Genomic DNA, 18,427 nt, shown 5'->3' on the forward strand with positions numbered 1-18,427 from the left:
CAATTATTTCAGCACAGTTAATAAGCCTCTCAGATTGAGACTTTGATTCTTGTGTGATATGTTCAAATCTAATAGAAGAACCTCAAGAACACAAGTATATAAAGAATATCTTGGAGAACAAGCATTCATTTACATGGACTAGGTGGTTTGTGGTGTTTAATGGACTTTCAGACAATTGCAGCTCCAGTAAATAGTTTTGATTCTCACAGCAGTTGTAATGTTTTTCCTAATGATTAGGGGAATAAATTCAGCCATCATCAAACTTTAAATAAAGCTGAGTTAAAATCTGCAATTATTACATGAAGCACTATTGGTTCTTTCTAGGGAATTTAATAGGGATGAGCATGGAGGAGGTTTCTATCTGGCTGAACAACTGCTGCATCCTAGTCCTTGCACTTAAAAGCTTGATGGCTCCATCTAGGATAAGGAATCCCTATGGATTCATGAGACTGCAGGGCAGGTAGTTTCCTCTCACAGTCACAGCAATGGTGAGAAGGTATCTGTGCCTTACACACTGTCTGGGTGATCTCTTAGCCTTGGGGATCTCTCAGCATTTCTCTTACTCTTTTGCATCAACAGCGTGAAAGTTCAGCATCTGTAGTACATTGCAGACTCATTCATGTTCTGGGATTATTCTAGAGGTAAGAGGAGCTTCTCAGCAAAATTCCCAGGAGATGGTCAAGCACTGTATTCTTAGGAAGGAATGCAAATATGTGGATGCAAGTGGTAGCCTGCAGAACCTTAGTTAGAGAGAATTGTTCAGCATTGGATACTGAGATCATTCTCATTTGACTTTGTGGATAGGTAATGGACACCTTCACCTCTGCCTAGTCCCACACACCTTCTCACAGTACCAAAATGACCCAAAACTAAAGCAAGAGGCTTCAATACACTTTGACTGGAGAGTTGGAGGACCATAAATAAGCACAGGACGTGTGTGTATAAATTTATGTGTACACAAATGCACGCATGGCTATAATTAAAAGACCCAACCTGCTTTTTGAATTCTACTTTTCCTGCCATATCCTAGGATAGGAAAGTAGCCACAGTAAAGTAGTTCCCAGTAGCCACAAGTATCTGTGTGGGAAAATGGTATTTAAATAAAAGAGGAGCTGATGCTTAAGGCACTGTATTTTAACTAGAAATCTCAAAATGCCACCTTTGTTAATAATTTCATATGACCTTGAGCAAACTATACTTATCCTAAGTGAACAGTGCTTAATTTTGCACACATTCCTCCTTGTGAAGATTAACTGGACCATTTTAATGATCAGTGTGAAGAGAATTGTCATTGAACAGAGATGGGGTTAAACAGTTGCTCACAGTCTAAAGAAAAAAAGAAAAGGTTAATATTTGTTAATATTCTCCTGATGTCACATATCTGTGGCTTCCCATCTGCCAAGTATGAATAGAGGGCTTTTTTATTTAATTTGCTTCCCCCAGTCAGACTCCAGTCCCGCTACTTGTATCAGCCAAATACATCCCTTCATGGTTTAAAGATCTACTGATCTTGAATGATCAGTCAAGAAGTCCTTACAGGGGCAGGTGCCAATTTGTGAGCCCTTAGAAAATGTATTTGGGATAGCAATTACTTAATATGACTATAAGGCTAGACACTCAGCAGTGGAGCCACAACATCTCTGTGTTTTTAATCCAAGTAATGCCTCCCCTCTCACCTGTACAAAATAATGAAATTCCAAAGCACAAGTTTTGTTAAAAGAACAAAACAGTACAAAAGTTAGAGCAAAATGAACCCCAGGTTGTTGTTCTAACTAGATTGGCCATTGTAACCTGCTGGAGGCATATTTTCATCCCCCAAAGGAAGTAGTGATTCACACGGGTCTGCAGAAGTCATGCCTTGAAGAAAATTGCCTGTCAAAAGAATAAGAGTGTGCATTTTACACTATGGAATCTGGTTTACGTTCTATAGGACTTTCCCAGGATGTTCCCTTTGTAATTTCTGGACCTGCAGCTGAGATGCAAATCTTTTAAAATTTGCATTTCAGTTGAAGCCTTTAAATAAATGTTTAGACTTAACAGGAGGAAAGACCAGGATTTTGCAAAAATACTTTATTGTTCTTTTGATGAATAGAAATGTGTTTTGTCTTGACACTCTGGAACTTTCACGGAAAAAAATGCCCACAAACATTTGGGAAAACAGTTTCTTAAAGGGATGTTTGGTGATTTTTTTGAGTCCAGAGCAGTAGTTAATTTTGTTATTTCCCTGAGGAGGACGATTTGATGAAGTAGTTCTCAGAGGCAGTTGTAAACCTATTTTGTTTATGACATTACTCATTCTTCCCAAGTTTCCTAAAGCATGCCTTTTTGACCTATACACTTGTTCTTTCCTTCCTGTGGTTCTTGGAGGGATTTGTAATGCACAGTGTACATTTCAGTGGCAGGAAAAGTTGTCAGTTTCCAGATGAGGAAACATAATAACACTTCATCATATTATGTTTGGTAAGCACAAAGCTCCTAGGGAGATACAGCTAGCCCCATGAGGTACAAATGAAATATTTGGAATCATACTAACCTGCAACTCCACAAAATACAGCCACTGAGTAAGAAATAATGCTTTCTGTGTAAATGTTTGAGCCTGCTTATTTCATCAAATGAGAATAAAGGAAAAAAAAAACCCAAATATTTCAGAACCCCTTCAGCTTTCAGGAGCACTAGAAAGTGTGGGTACAAAACCAGACTGTTGCTGAGTTACTGGAAGTAATTATTAATTTAAGAAAGATGTAATTGTTAGAATCTTAGTAAAAACACATGCTACTTTAATATAAACAGCAAGAAACAAAGGTCAAGAAGAATAAGATCTAGACAGTTCAGTTCATCTTGGTGGAGTAAGTCATCACTGAATTATTTGTTTTAAATTTGTTAAATGTAACAATTTACTGTTGTGCACAGCATTTAGCAATCCAGTAAATTAAATACTCAGGTGTAACATTGAAACCCCTGATACTGTTGAAGCACTGGAAAATGAGAAAGGGACATAAAAAGAGCAAAAGATTAGATATCTGTTACAAAATAATAGAAGTGTGTTAATGAAGATGAACTGTATAGTACAAGATTTTCAATTTCATAATGCCCTTATGATGTTTTTCACTACTTAGCAGGATGTGCTACAGGCTCAGAACAAGTAATTAGATTTTTTTTAGATTTATTTCCAGGCCTATGTTTTCCCAGGGCTGTGCCTTGCTTTATAATGCATTGCTTTATAATGTATTGGTTTGCCCTATAACTCTTACTGGGGAAAAGTGTAATTATTTTAGTCTGGTCTCACACTGGGGCACCAGCACTCTCTGTCTCGCACCTCTTCTGCTGCTGCTTAATGTATCAGTACATTACAGACTTTTCATGGAAATGGCTTCTGGTAGTTTCTGTCAGTCTTCAAGCTTCATGTCCCAACAACCCTGGGAAAAATCTCATTGTATCTGAGATTTTTTTTTTTTTCTGCTAAGTGTTTGAACCCATTGTTTTATCAACTATGTCTATTTCTACTTTGGTGATATTGTTGATGCCTTTTAGAAGCTGCATTAAAACCCAAATCTTAATGCTCACAAGAATATCAGAAGCAAGCTGAACAGCCTGGGCAGTATCTGCAAAGCAGAGTCTACTGCCTCAAAAATTGTAGGTATTTACATGTCCAAAGGTCAGTCTGAGATTCCCAACAGAATCCCTAGGTGGGAAGGAAGAGAAATAAAAAACTGATTCATTGTGAAATAAATCAGCTTTGCGAATTTTCCAAACATTGTACTCAATTCATGCAATTGTGATCTTTACTGCTGCCTGTAAAAGAAAATTACTGTGAGGCTTCATGGGACATAAATAATTAAATGCTGCTTTTATTGACTGAGCCAAAGGCAGGGTTAAGTAGTCTTAAGTGTGTGCCCTGGTAATAGGCGAAAAACTGTTTCTGTGTGGAAAAATGTAATTATTATTCTTACTGATAAGGCAAATATGCATATAAAAAGAATTTAATTTTACCTTTACTGCTGCTAATGTTATTTTTAAATTCATTTGTAGCTATCCATATGAGTCAAGCTGTTGCTAATTTATTATCTTTTTGAGAATGTTTATTTTTTAACAATTTGTTGACTTTTCAGCAAACTCTGAAATAATAAATACAATTACAATAATTAAATACAAAAAATTAATACATTTAAATTTTTTAGGGTTTTTATTTGAAAAGTTAAATTTAAGAAATGAAATAATTATATACTATGAGCGATCATATTTTCCTGTTTCCTCGCCTCCCCAAAGAAGAATATTTGTAGCACCAGATGAATGTTCCCCAGTGCGTGGGGGTCTCTATCCCTCCACATTTCCAGCAGGTAAACCCCAGTGTTATTCAGTCTGACTGTGCAGCTCCTATCATGCCAGCTTTGCAGGGGCTTCACCCTGGGTGGCTGTGAAAGGGCAGGCTGAATTCAGGATTAACACATTGACTTGCAAGGTGCTCAGCTTTGCGTCCTGAATACATCTCTGACTTACCAGCCCGTATCTGCCATGGCAGATTTCCAAAATCTTTGCTGGGAGTACACTTCTTTTCAATAAGACTTTTAAAAAACCTTTGAGATTTCTTATTTTTCACTCGAATTCATTAAAGGCTTTAATGTCATCATATTTAGCATTTTTGTGTGTGCGTCTTTGCCTTTGAATCTCCCAGAAAGCCAATATGAATTAATCAGAATCATACCGTGTACTGCTTCCCTTAATCTTTTTTTTTCCCTTAGCTATCACACAGGAGCACATCAGTTTTAATGTTATGTGACAGTGCTTTGGGGAATCTGCATTCAAGCACTATTTTCTTACAGTTATTCTTTTATTTCATCCACATTTCCCAAAATCTATTGTATGCCTTCAAGAAACCACAGTAGGCCTGTGCTATTAGATATATACACAAGACTCTAACCTGGCTTTCCTTCTAGGGAACTGAGGAAGAAATTTGTTCTATGGAGTTTGAAGATAAAATGAATCCTTGCAGTTTGGAAACATTGCTATGAAATGAAGATGAAATTATTTCTGCAGTTTCAGAGGTTGCATTAATTCCTTGTGCTGTAGATGAGTAGTTCTGAGAGGCAGTGAGAGAATTATTTAAAATCAACCAGAAGCTCACACACTGTTGAAAAATGTGTTGAAACCCCCTGGTTCTTTTCAGAAAGGGCTGAAAGTTAATTTTTTTCCCAGCAATATTTAGGTTGCATATTATTTTCTTATCTCTTATCTTTTCTTTTCAACCAGAGACAATACTTTTTTTCATCACCATTGCCAAATTACATTCTTGCTGACTGGTTTGCAGCTGACAGATTCCTTCTTGGCTATGCTTCAAGAGAAGATGAGGCAATAGCTTTTCTTACAGAGGCTTGAGATGATTTAGAAAACAACACCAAGTTTAAATCCTGTAATGTTTTTGTTAGAATATGTGTAACAAAAAATAAATAGTGTAACACCAAATAAACAAACTAAGCCAAACACCATCAGCTACAGATTGTACTTTACAATCTACACGCAGAGAGTGATTTTGGTGTGCATTTTATGTCATGTCAGTGCTTTGTAGACAATGAACCTGGTTAGTTTAACATTTCATAGGATGAGTTGTATTCTCAAAGCTTACATCTTGCTCTCAAGTTCAACCAGAAGGGGTACTGAAGTCAGTAGTGCTCACTATCCTGGAAGTAACATGTTAAAGGTTATATTCATTACTATGTCAAAAGGCTGGAAGTCACAAAACGTCAGCTAACTCTGTGCAAGATTATGACAAAATTAATTAGGGCAAAGTGTACTGGTTATGGCCCACTGCAAATGGCATTGTTGGGTAAGTTTAAACAATCACAGAGATAAAGATGATGAAGTGCAAACCTATCAAATAATACTCTGTCATCCCTAAATTATTTCTGCTCATCCTTGGTCTGAACAGCAATAGCTTCTGCTCCGTACTTCTCCTTCAAGGAAAGTTCATCTAGTAAAAGAAATTGAATAAAAGTTAATTTATAGGCATTTTCTGATGCCTTTTAAAGATAATAAGATGCTCTGAAGTTGGACCATGTAGAGAAGATTCCAAGTTATATAACGCATGTTTTTTGACAAGAGCAATCATCATTACAGTGTTTAAAGGAGAAAGAGAGTTTGGAAAGCAAAGATTGTTTTTAAAGTTTAATGAGTGGTGCATAACTGCAGTTAAAAAAATAATGTGTTTCTATGGTTTGGAGTAGGTGGTAGTTTATCTTCGTGAGGTATTTTTGATTTACAGTATGGGAGGGTTTCAAGGCAAAACCCAGGAAGGATTTCCAGTGTTCTCCGAAGTCTCCTCAATTTAGAAATCAGGTATGCGGAATATAAACCAGATATGTCTATACCAGTAGTGCCACTTTTATCTTCTCTCTTCCCTGCTGGAAGGTAGACTGGCTTAGGACTCTTAAAATGCACCTGTGTTGCCAAGAATCATTGATCCACAGGCTGTGTCCCAAATGTGCTCACTGTGGGCAAGCACAGCCAGTGTCCCAAGGTGGTCACTCATAGCATTTCCTGCAAACAAGAAGGCATTTAAATGTTCCCCAGCTAAGCTTGATACCTATCTGCCTCTGTTCAAATTCTTTTCTTCAAGTTTGATTTTAATGTTGAAAGCCAAAATGCTTTATGTAACACTGTGTAAAATTATCAGCTCTGCAGGTTTTATCCCCCCTCTGATTTAGTGTTGATTTTAAAGACAGCTCCTGGGAAAAGTAATGCTTGAGATTTTTGGTTTCATCAAGAAACATAAATCTGGCTTTCATCTGAAATCTGAGAGTGTGTTTTTGGCACCAAAAATTATGGGAAGGTAAATTGCAGGTATCAATGCAAAACTTTGCCTAACAGTAGTGCAACTAAATTCAGGTTTGACAGCTACTGCTGAGAACGCAATATTTAGAACAGTGGTTCAAGTAGTTCAGTCTGATGAGGCTATTAAGCACCAAAAGATTAAAGCACATGAACAAGATGTTCTAGCAGAAATGCTGCAAGTTACTTCATATCATATGTGCCTTTTTATTAATGAAACGAAAAATGAGCTCTGAATAATATCCTAACCAAAACATCATTTAGAAGAAAATGGAATGCGTGAATAATGCACAGAATTCTTAAGCAGCCTACCATTGATGTTAGAAAAAAATGTTAGTTACTGGTACTCAGATTTTCAGCAAAGGCAAAAAAAAATCTGTCAATAGGTTGTACTAGAATGGGGATGTTTATACCCAACAATGTTGAAAATGGAAGTAAAAAATTCAATGTGTAATTTTTATTAGCATTCTTTTAATGTTTACAGCCAGCCATATAGTATTGCAATGATTAAATAAATCATTACTGTTTAAAGTAGCCTTGAAGTATACATCTTTCCAAGCTCAAACACTGTATAGATCATGCAAGGCTATGAATTAATCTCATCTTTGTTACCCTTTCAAAAGTTTACATTTATAGCAGAACTTTGAAAATTTATATATGCACCTAATCATTGATACTGCAGGAGCAAGTGTTTAATTCTGTCACTTTGATTAGCGCAAATGAGATGAAGTGTATAAGGACTCTGATTTTAATTATTACTGCTTTAATATTCTTGTGTCCTTAATCAGGCAAAAGGTTCATTGTCTTTGGTTTGGCTGTGCCCTTTAAGCACTGGCATAGTAAGGTAGCTGTGTAAAAGAAAGTTATAACTGGAGTGTAACTCCAAGAAGATAGTTTCCAAAACCCTGTCTGTAATCCTCCTATCCTTTTTTCTACCATATCTGAAGGTTTTCAAAACATTTATTATATTTTCTGCTTGCTTGCTTTTTCCTTCCTGCTGTATCACTAGACGATTTTAGTGTGGCAAATTACTGTGGCAAGTATTTAAGTTTTAGTCATAATTTCAAGCAGAGCTGTCTTGTTGTTATAAACTGTAAATATACATCATGTTATGTTTAAAAATATTCAGTGTGTTGAAGCTCACAGAAAGAAGTTATTTTATCCTTTTTATTTAAAAATAAGGAATATGTTTTATTTGCTCTCTTTGAGGCAGTTCCAGAGAAAATAAAACCAGTTGCATGTAGTTTATCTTACTTAGGAATAGATTACTTTGAAGCAGGAGCTGAGTGGAATTTATCTCCAATGGGATATTACCTTGTTTTTATTAAACTCTTGAAACATGGGGAAGTGGGTGTTTACTGCAAGAGGCCAGGTGGTGCTGATCCTGAGCCCAAGGCACCATTAGAAACAGGCATGTAATACTCTACAGATGCCATTAAATCCATTTTTTTCCCATTAAATCTCTTCTATTCTTAGAAAACTGAAATCTCATTTTAAAATTAGAATTTGTTTGGCTTTTTTTCTCTGTCCATCATCTAAATTGAATCTTAACCTCATCAGTTTCTTGAACCATTTACCCTAGTCACTGAAAACATAATATATTCCTTTCCTCTGTGGCCTTTTTATATGTTTGGGCATCAGTATCTTCCCTGTTGGTCTTTCATCTTGTTATGAATAACTCCAGTTTATGCAATCTATAAGATGCATCTTGTTTTCTAGACCTGGCGGTATTTCCAATGCTTTTCTTGGGCTGTCTCCAATTTGTTTGTATAAGTCTTTAAATGCAATGTCCAAACCTGAATGCAGAATTGAGTTGGGAAAAGCATAAAGAAATAACTTCATATATTCTAAAGACTCTTTAACTGTAGATAAAGAAAACCTTTTGCTGTTTCCCCTGCAGCATGTCTCACATGGAATCCATTATATCCCACAGTAATTTCCTGGAAAGAAATTGTTTCTTAGGTTCTTGTTTTTCACTGTGTATCTTTGCATTCTGACCCAAATAGCCTAATTCTTCTGGAGAATTTTTTTTACAGATAGTTTCTCTGACTTGGAGTAGTGTAGAAACATGTTTTCTGAAAGTCTTTAAGAGGGTTTCCAGGGATGAATTAGTGTAGAAACAGATTTATCTATATGCAGAGACACTCACTAAGGGTTTGGATATTCCACCCAATTCGGGATGGGATGTCACCCTCCTTTGACCCAGCTCTGCCGAGGCACTGCAGTTGCACTGATAGATTACTCTGCTTAGCTCTGTATCTCTGAAAAATCTACTCTGCCCTCTGTAAATACTTTTTTAGCACTTAGATTGCATTTATGCCCTTAGAAAAGACAGGCATGTGGTGCGAAAACAGCTCAAAGCCACTGCAAAATCAATCTCAGTTGACCTATTTCTGCAAGAATTTCACTGGAGGGGAGGAAAATTGGAGTATGTTAATAATCTCTAATTATCCTTCCTTATTGTCAAAGACCCCAAATCTTCCTATCTTTCCCTTTCCTGTCCTTTACCCTGAAACAGACTTGTAGCTTTAACTTATTTCTAGTGATTATTATGATGGTTTCATTACTATCAGTGGTGATTAATATAAAGTGTGACAGGAAATATATGTTGTTCTTGCAAGTGTATTTGAATTTTAAGACATTTTCAGAAAGGCAAATGACACTAAAATGATTATGTGTTAAACTAGTAATTATAGGTTAAGCCAGTGTTGTGAACATCCAGTACAAAAAATATATCTGGATATAAAAGTTCCAGAAATTTCATTTAGTGTGATCTTCATTTTGCTCCAATGATATGCAAATTTTGGGATTATGTGTAGACACTATGGAATTTCCAAGCTCATTCATTAAGGAATAAATGTGCATCTCTATGTAAAGTTTTACTGGCTCTTGTAAAGTCTGAATTTATAATAAAATCTAGCTTGCTGCTCATCGAACATCTGTTGGCTTTATCAGTATGTGTCAAAATTTTGAATACCCCACACAAGAAATCAAATACAGAAATAGTCCTGGAATTAATTCAGTCATCATCTGAATTTATTAGAGGTTTGTTAAACAGATTGTTCCTAAAGCCTTAGTTCTTGTATTGCATATGTAGTGTGTATACTCAAATCTTTTTAATGATATTTTCAATATTCAAAATTAGAATGTGTTTTGTGATTCAGGGTAAGTATATGACCTTCCAAAATTTGGATTGCAGCTCTTGAGGAGTAAAGATAGTTTTAACCTTGAAAATGCAGTTTTAGATTATTTTTAGTGGGCTAAAAATTATGGTTATGGAAGAACTTCTAAACATAGATAACACAGCTGTGAGAACTCATTCTCCTTTACTTCTCACAGAGGGTAAATCTTGGTTAGTGAATTTTTTTCTGCCCAGCCTGCTCAGTATTTACTCTTTATTTTTCGTAACAGGTGGGTGAACAGAATAACCTGACTCAGTTAATGCTTTTTGCACCCTACCTAATTTGGGAAGTTAGAGAAACTCCAGAATGTGAAATCAGCCGTGTTAACTGGCATAACCCATCAAGCATAAGGAAGAGCAACAGAATATCCTCACTGCTGCTGTTGATAATGCATTCAGAGAGTGTCACTTTCTGATCAGAAAATATGTTCATTGAGATATTGTGCAATTCCATCCATTTAAATTAGCTGCAGGTTTCATCCTTGGCTGCGTGAGTGCAGGAGTCATGAAGGTTTCACAGAGCTGGAGCCCTTCCTGCCTGCTGCCTTGTCCATCCAGTTACACTGTGTTGGGTTCTGTTAAACTTACTGAATTGGGATATAAATATAGAACTGGTAGGAAGTATTACAGTGACCTGAGGAGGTCGCTGGGGTGAGAGAAAGACGAGAATCTTGTTTCTTGATCAGAAGGCTGGATTTATTGATATATGATATATAATACATTATTACTATACTAATAGGAATAAAGAGAGAAGTTGCAGAGGCTGCTAAGCTAAGCTAAGAATAGAAAGAATCTATAACAAAGTTGTGTCCAGGGACTCTGTCCCCAGCTTGCTCCTGTGATTGGCCCTTAATTATAAACATGGGAACATGAACCAATCACAGGTGCATCCTATTGCATTTCACAGCAGCTGATAACAATTGTTTACATTCTCTTTCTGGGGCCCTCAGCTTCCCGGAAGATGGACAATCCCAAAGAAAGGATTTCTGTGAAAAAATGTCTGCGACAAGAAAGTACACAATAAACATTCCTAAGGAATTGTTACAAGTTGGAACTCAGGTAGCTGATTTCAATATAAAGTTATTTCCTGTGACTAATTTCATGATACTAGAACCTGAGGCTAGCTTCACTAAGGTTAGAAGAAATAATTCGGTGTTTGGAAACTATTTGTTTCTGAATCCGTGTTGTTCATTTACAGCATCAACAATGGAAATATAAGAAATAAATTTCTACTGAAATTTTTGTTGCCTAACTTAAACCCAGTCAATGTTGATGGTCTTAAATATGTTTGGGAATCTATGCATATTCCAAATATTTTGATATCCCAGATATCAAAACAATAAAGTCTGAAATTCAATTAAAAAAATGTGTGTGTGACACATATAAAGCAAGGTTTCCTGTTAGTCACTTATGCATATTTACAGAAGTTGTTATTTTAAGAAGGCCTGATTGAGTTTCAAATTTTAATTTGGTGTAAGAATCCCTCATTTCATATTGTTTGGAAGTGAATATAAGCCCCCTGATGTTTTGTAGTTTAAACTACAAATATATGTATTTTATATAGCAGACTGGGAGAAAACTGTTGCAAAGTTGTATTTGCATCACAACATTTAAATCTGTATAATGAAAATCACATTTTAGATGGATAGTTTTAACAGTACAGCTTGTGCAGTATGGTGTATTTTTTCCATTGTATACTGTATACAGGGGGGAAAGGAGGAGTGTTGAATATTCTTACATTTAAGTAAATGAAATAGCACCTCATTTTTGAGGTTTGGCTGAAGCATAAAATTGCTACTTTATTTTGCTAGCTGAAATAAAATAGCTTCTCAATCGTTATTGCTTCTTTTTTTCATAAGCAATTTATGCCCATGAAAATATTTATTTTAAATTAAAATTTTGGCAACACGCTGTATTTCCATATAATCACCTAACCTGAAATTAAATGTATGTACAGCCAAAAGTTGTTATCTATAGGAAAAAAAAAAAAACAACAAAAACCACCTGCATCAAATTTCAAATTGCAAATAGCAAAAGCTCAGCATAGCAAGAAATAATTAATTAATAATTAATTAATAACAATTAAGCAAATGCTTGCTACCATGTTAATATTTGCAAGTTACTTCAGATCCCCACATCCCAGATCAAAAGAATTTCAAAGCAGAGTGAGGATGTGATGTGCTTGTCTCATTAAAATACAATACCTATCAAGCATTCAAAACTACGCTCATTTTTAAATCTGATTTAACAGCTGTTGAGAATTTTAGAACATTTTCCATACCATTGGATCTTCTTGCAGGTGAGTCCATGCATATTATGTGGCTACCCAAATGAGGATGGTTTTTAAATAAATAAAACCATCAACAGAAAGAAAAGGTTTCTTCAAGGTTGCTAAATATGTTGCTGCTGACACAGAACCCAAAGGAATTTGCAATGGAATATTGAAACCAGGTAGCTTTATGTCACTGTATTCAGCTACAGTAGTAGAGAATAAAATTACTATTCATAATGCAAGCACTTTATCAATGTTCTTGCAAAAAAACCTGCTGTGAACTTTGAGACCTTGAAAACTAATATGCCAGAAACAATAGTGGAGAGATGAGAATTTAGAAAAGGTAATTATTGAGCTGTTGTTAAATAAAAACCCTTTTGGGTTTCTGTATCTGGAAGCATAAAAAAAAGCAGAAAGCATGCTAGCCAGAGAGCTACTAGATAAATGCATTTTAAGTCAAACCATTTTACACTAGAGGGAATATAATTCATGGTTTCACAGAACCTGTAGAGTTTAAATAAACAGTATCGGGATTTTTGTTAAAATAAATAAAAATGTAAAGCTATTTCAGCTAAACACTTCACTTTTCCCAGGGGAAATTAGTTGGCATTCACTGAAGCAGGGAGTGAGAGATGGTAGAGGGTTAAGGAAAAGATGGGATCAACATACCATTTTTTATTGACTCACAGTAATCTGATCCTCACTCTGGTCATAAAACTCCTGAAAGTGAAGTTATACTACTAAAAGTGTAGGGAACAGTTTAGAATAGTTTTAGTCTGAAGTGGATCTCCTTTATTTAAAGGACTTTTTTTTTCAGTTTTTTCACCCATTTTCTTCCTGATAGTTTTGCTGGTGTTCCCTGGTTTCCTCTATACCATCAGGCAGTATTTTCCTGTTTCTTGCTTTTCTTGAGGAGGGTAATACCCAAGACAAGGCTGGTCTGTGAAATGGAGCAAAGTTCTGAGGCAGATTTGAATGGAGAAGGGAAATGTATTGGGTTTACCAGCGAAAGAAGATTGGCTCTGTGTACACATTTCACTTTATTTTACCTTGGCCCAGGAAACCCAGGAGAAGCTTTTCTATGTTTCCAGTACAGGGTTTGTTTGCTTGTTTTTGTCTGACCTGAGGTATTGTCTAACAGGAGTTTGTGGTAAGGGTCAAGAGTCTGATTTCTGTGCTTAAGCACATGTTTAAAGGCTGAATTTCAGATGTGCATGTATGCCTGGGACACACAGTAAGAGATGCTATCAGGAAACTTAAGTCTTTAGAAGGCATATTTTGGTATTTTAAATCTATAGTGTTTTTATATTTGTTTTTTGTAACCTGGGGAAGAATTTCAGATTTCCACTGTGACCAACAGAGATATCTGTGATGGTGTTCACAGGGGTCCGAGGATGAGGGAAGAGACGAGGATCTGACTCCATGTTTCACAAGGCTTGATTTATTATTTTATGATATATATTACATTAAAACTATACTAAAAGAATAGAAGAAAGGATTTCATCAGCAGGCTGGCTAAGAATAGAATAGCAAAGAATGATAACAAAGGTTTGTGGCTCGGCTCTCTGTCCGAGCCAGCTGGGCTGTGATTGGCCATTAATTACAAACATCCAACATGGGCCAATCACAGATGCACCTGTTGCATTCCACAGCAGCAGATAATCAATGTTTGCATTTTGTTCCTGAGGCCTCTCAGCTTGTCAGGAGGAAAAATCCTAAGGAAAGGATTTTTCATAGAACATGTCTGTGACAGATATCTAAGGAAAACGTGAATATTTTCTTGCCTATTATCGCATTTTGCTACTTTGAAATCTCCTTTGTTCTATTGGGAAGTAGCATCTTGGAGCATTAAATTTTTACCTTTGTGAATACTGAAATTTGTAGAATTTAATTTGAGAAATACATGCAATCAGAGCTGTAAAATTGCTTAGATGTGATTAAAGTCAGCCTTGCAATCCTGGGGTCTTAGTGACCTTAGTGTGGATGGAAATCTTGACAAATAGAAATATCGATGACCCTTCAGTCAAAAATTAGAAGAGGCAAAGAATTTTTTTTGGAAGAGAACATATGCATCCTACTGTGAATATTGCCTTTCAGCCAGGGCTTTAGAAAGCATTTCAGCTGAATACAGCTTCTGCTATTGCACATCAGCAGTGTGGATAGGGAAAGAGTAAGTGCAGGATCACGTTCTTTGTATATCTTAATATACTTATTACTTTTCCTGGTTTAAACTGTACACACAAAGAACAAGGGATCCTCATTTTAGTTCAGAATACAGACCCTTGTACTCTTTTTCAAGTACAAAGCATGCAAGCACATTGGCAGACTAAAATTATCTGCTGTTTGTGTTCAGAGCAAGAAAAAAATAACCACTTTAATCAATTTGCTGCCTTGAAATGCCCTATAATTTAACCATTACAGAATTTTATTTGATAGTGGCTCCACCAAATGAGCTACTTTAGAAATGAGAAATGTCTTTGTCAATTAACACTCCTGTCACTTGTGCATCATTTGTCCAAATAAAAATGTAAGCACTGATTTTCAGCAGACTGCAGAGCATGCTATTATACTAATACTTGTGTTCTTTTTAGTTCACTTGTATTTGGGAAATATGTTTCCATGTCTGAAGGCTGACAATATCTTCATAAGCTCTTCAAAAAAGCCTTAGATTAGGACTACTGGAATGCAATCAATGTTTTCCTGAAGGGACTGATGCTTTGGTGAGATCAGTAGAAAAGTGTAAGGGGTTTGTTATTGAGAGTTGTCTTAAATCCATGCTACAGCAACTGTCAAGTCAATTAACAAATATGTAATAATGTGGAGTTTAGGGATTTTTCTCAGTTGTTCTTTAGTAAATAGTTGTGCTCTCAGCTCTTTAATTTTCAAAATTAAACTTTTGTTTTAAACATATACACAGATTTTTAACTTGTTTGCTTTGCTTGAAACAGTTTCTAAACTATGTCCAATTATCCCAGCTCTTGATGGACGAGGTCCAAAAGTGGAAGGGACTTGTGTGTGCTGATGCTTATCCAGTGGATTAATAACAGTTGGTAGCAGAGCGCAATCCTGGTGTGCTCAGCCCTCATCCCTTCCCTCCGTGCTCCATCCTGTGCTGTCTTGTCTCATCTGCTGTGAGTTACAGAGCTAAGGCAGTAACAAAGCATGTTGTCTCGGCAAATCTGCTAAACCACTGGAGGATTGGAGCTCTGCTCCTGCTCTGTGCAGCAGTGTCACTGCTTTTCCCTCTCTCACCCTTGTAAGCAATGTGTGTGTCACCTGTAAAGAGCCAGAATTAAGTGTGTATCCTGGCTGATTAGTTTGGAAAATGCCCCACTACACCTGACATACCCCAATGTCTTCCTTTCTTCCTATGACTTGTTTTATATTTGGATGCACCCAAGGCAGGGCTGCTCTCACACAACTTTAGCCGTGCAAAAATCAGGTGATTGTCCAAACAGTTCTAGCCTTCCTGTCTTACACACTGGGATAATCAGTTGTCCTAAAATATCCTAAAATTAAAGGGCTGACCACTCTGATGAGACTTTACACTTTACTTTCACCTGAAGAAATGTGAGCTACATCTTATCATGCAGATTCCTCTGGAAAACACCACATGCCTGCTTTTAGGAAACTTCTTCCCATGGATGAGCTTTGTGTTTATACGTAGGGACAACATTTGTGCGTGTGTGTGTGTGTGTGTGTATTGAGCCCCTTGTGATGTTGCAAAATGATTTTTTTTTTCCTGAATTATCTTTTTTTTTTCCTTTTGTTTGAGCTTCAGAGGTTGACTTCATTTGTTACAGGACACTGGATGTTGTGTTTGCTTTGTATGGATTGGGACAATTAGCTAGTAATTGTGATCACCCCTTGTGATTCTTATTGGTCCTCTACTCAATATGTGCTCACTGAAGGCTTGCACTGATGACAATATTCTGTCAGTGTCATGCCATTCAGCTTGTAAGAGGGAAAAAATGCCATCCAGCAAACTGATGTGGTGTGCTTTGTTCACACTTGAATGACAATGACAATTTATTTTTTTTCTAAGTTTTAAAACAAAAGGCAGCAAGGATTTTTGGGCCTGTTTAAAAAAGAAGCAGAAGAAGGAAAAAATAAAATTATGTTAATAAAAATAAATGACGTAAACTCATAATGAAACTCTAAAAGTATAGAAGAGGAAAAAAACCTATTTTTTTGGCAGAGACAAGATCATGGTTCTTTTGTTATCTGTTTCAGTGAGTCCATTTTGTACTGGGCACACTTTCTTTCTGGCCTATAGTTGTAGGGGAGATAACTGAGGTACCCTTTTGGATAACACATAGGCTTGAGACGGTGGTTGGTAAGGAAGGTGCATTTCAGGCTATGTAGCAGTAGACCAGTGTTTTTCATGCTTTTTAGATATTCTCTGGTTTAATAATTAGAAAATAGTATTTGTTTCAAATGTTTGGGTATACATATGGGTTTGTTTTCATACCTAATTCCCTTGCTTAAGTGTACAGTTCCTCTGCTTTAGACCCAGAAAGAGTAAAATTGAATAAATACAAACCACCTGAAAACATTTTCTTCTGTATGTCCAATCTTGTCACTTTCCCTGTCATATATTATTTTCATACTTTTCACAGAAATTTTCCATTTTCAGAGGAATACAGGTAATAGTTTGAGAAGGGACAATCTTAAGAAATGTGCTTTAATTTGGTACTACATGCTGAGGCTTTACCAAAAAAGACCCCTCTAAATTTACCATATACTTTGTAAAATATATCATTCTCGGATTTTGCCACATGAAAGCTATTGTTAAATGTTATACATATGAGTAGTTAATTTTTATATATTTAAAAAAAATTGCCCTATCAGCCTGCATCAGATAACATGGAAGAAATGCAGTCATATTAATTTATGTGCATGATCATTATATCTGTGCTATCAGAGCTTTAAATAGAAATCAGATGTACTCAAAAGAGAAAATGGAGCTGTTTCCAAATGGTCTGCATTCTGCTGCTGTTCCTGAACCTGCTGTTTCCTAATTGTATCTTGATGGCTCCCATTTTATCTCAGCTGTTTATTTAGAGTGTCTAGATTGCTTTTTAGAGGCTCTCAGGATGTGTTGACCTTTATTGACCAGATACATGACTTTACTGCAGCATTTCCCAGGGTGAAAACCCAGGAATTCTGTGTTCTGCTGTGTACACATTTTACAGATTTTCCTGAGTTTTTTGTGTCCTCTGGACTGAAACTGATAAGTGATGCAGATTGATTTAATTAAGAGAACCAGCTTTTGTAAGGCGCTAGGGTTACTTATTTCTGTTCCTAATGGTTAAAATACATCTGCATTCAAAGTCTTTCAGAGTGTCCTTTAATTATCAGCCATAACTTTGTATATTTTGTGCATGTCTGCAAACTGCATGGGATTAAGTGATTCCTCAGGAGAACTCTGCAGAAAGGTAACTGGTAGAAAATCATTGTTTAAAGAGTGAGATCAGATTAGCAATAGCTAAAATCATAGTTAGATACAATTCCATTCTCTTTGTTTAGCTTACTATTTTTATTTTTTTTGTTAGTATTATGAGAATCTATTTTTTTACTATGATTTAGGAAACTTCTTGCTACTAATGTTTTAGACTTTGATTTGCTACAGTGCTCTATTATTATGTTTTCTAAAGTATTGAGGTGAATATTAAAAACTAGATCTCTAGATTCTGAGTATCTCTACTATCTGTTTCTAAGTTAATTCTTTGAGCCTTTTTAGCTCATCAGTGCCTTTCCTGCTAATGCACACATACCAGGAGAACATCTGGTGTTTATGAACACTTCCATAGTTTGGAGGTTTTTTTGCTTGTATTATGTACAGTCTTTTGTTTAAATATTTCACTAAACAATTTTTTTAGCATTTTTTCCCCTCCTTTTGCATGTGTAGGCATGTGAGCTTTCTGGATTTAAAATAAATAGAGGAAGCATAAAACCTGTACTAGCAGCGCTTGCTTCTCTAGAATCTGCTTAAATTTCCTGCATGCTGGACAAATGAATGCAAGTGTATTCTGTATATAAATAATTATCATAGTAACCGGGGATGATATTAAATGATCAGAGTATGTAACTCTGTAATATTATTTTCATAAACTTTAAGTTGCTTTACATGCAAATATCAAATACGAATG

Source organism: Melospiza georgiana, chromosome 5 (assembly GCF_028018845.1).
Source record: "Melospiza georgiana isolate bMelGeo1 chromosome 5, bMelGeo1.pri, whole genome shotgun sequence".
Lineage (NCBI taxonomy): Eukaryota > Metazoa > Chordata > Aves > Passeriformes > Passerellidae > Melospiza > Melospiza georgiana.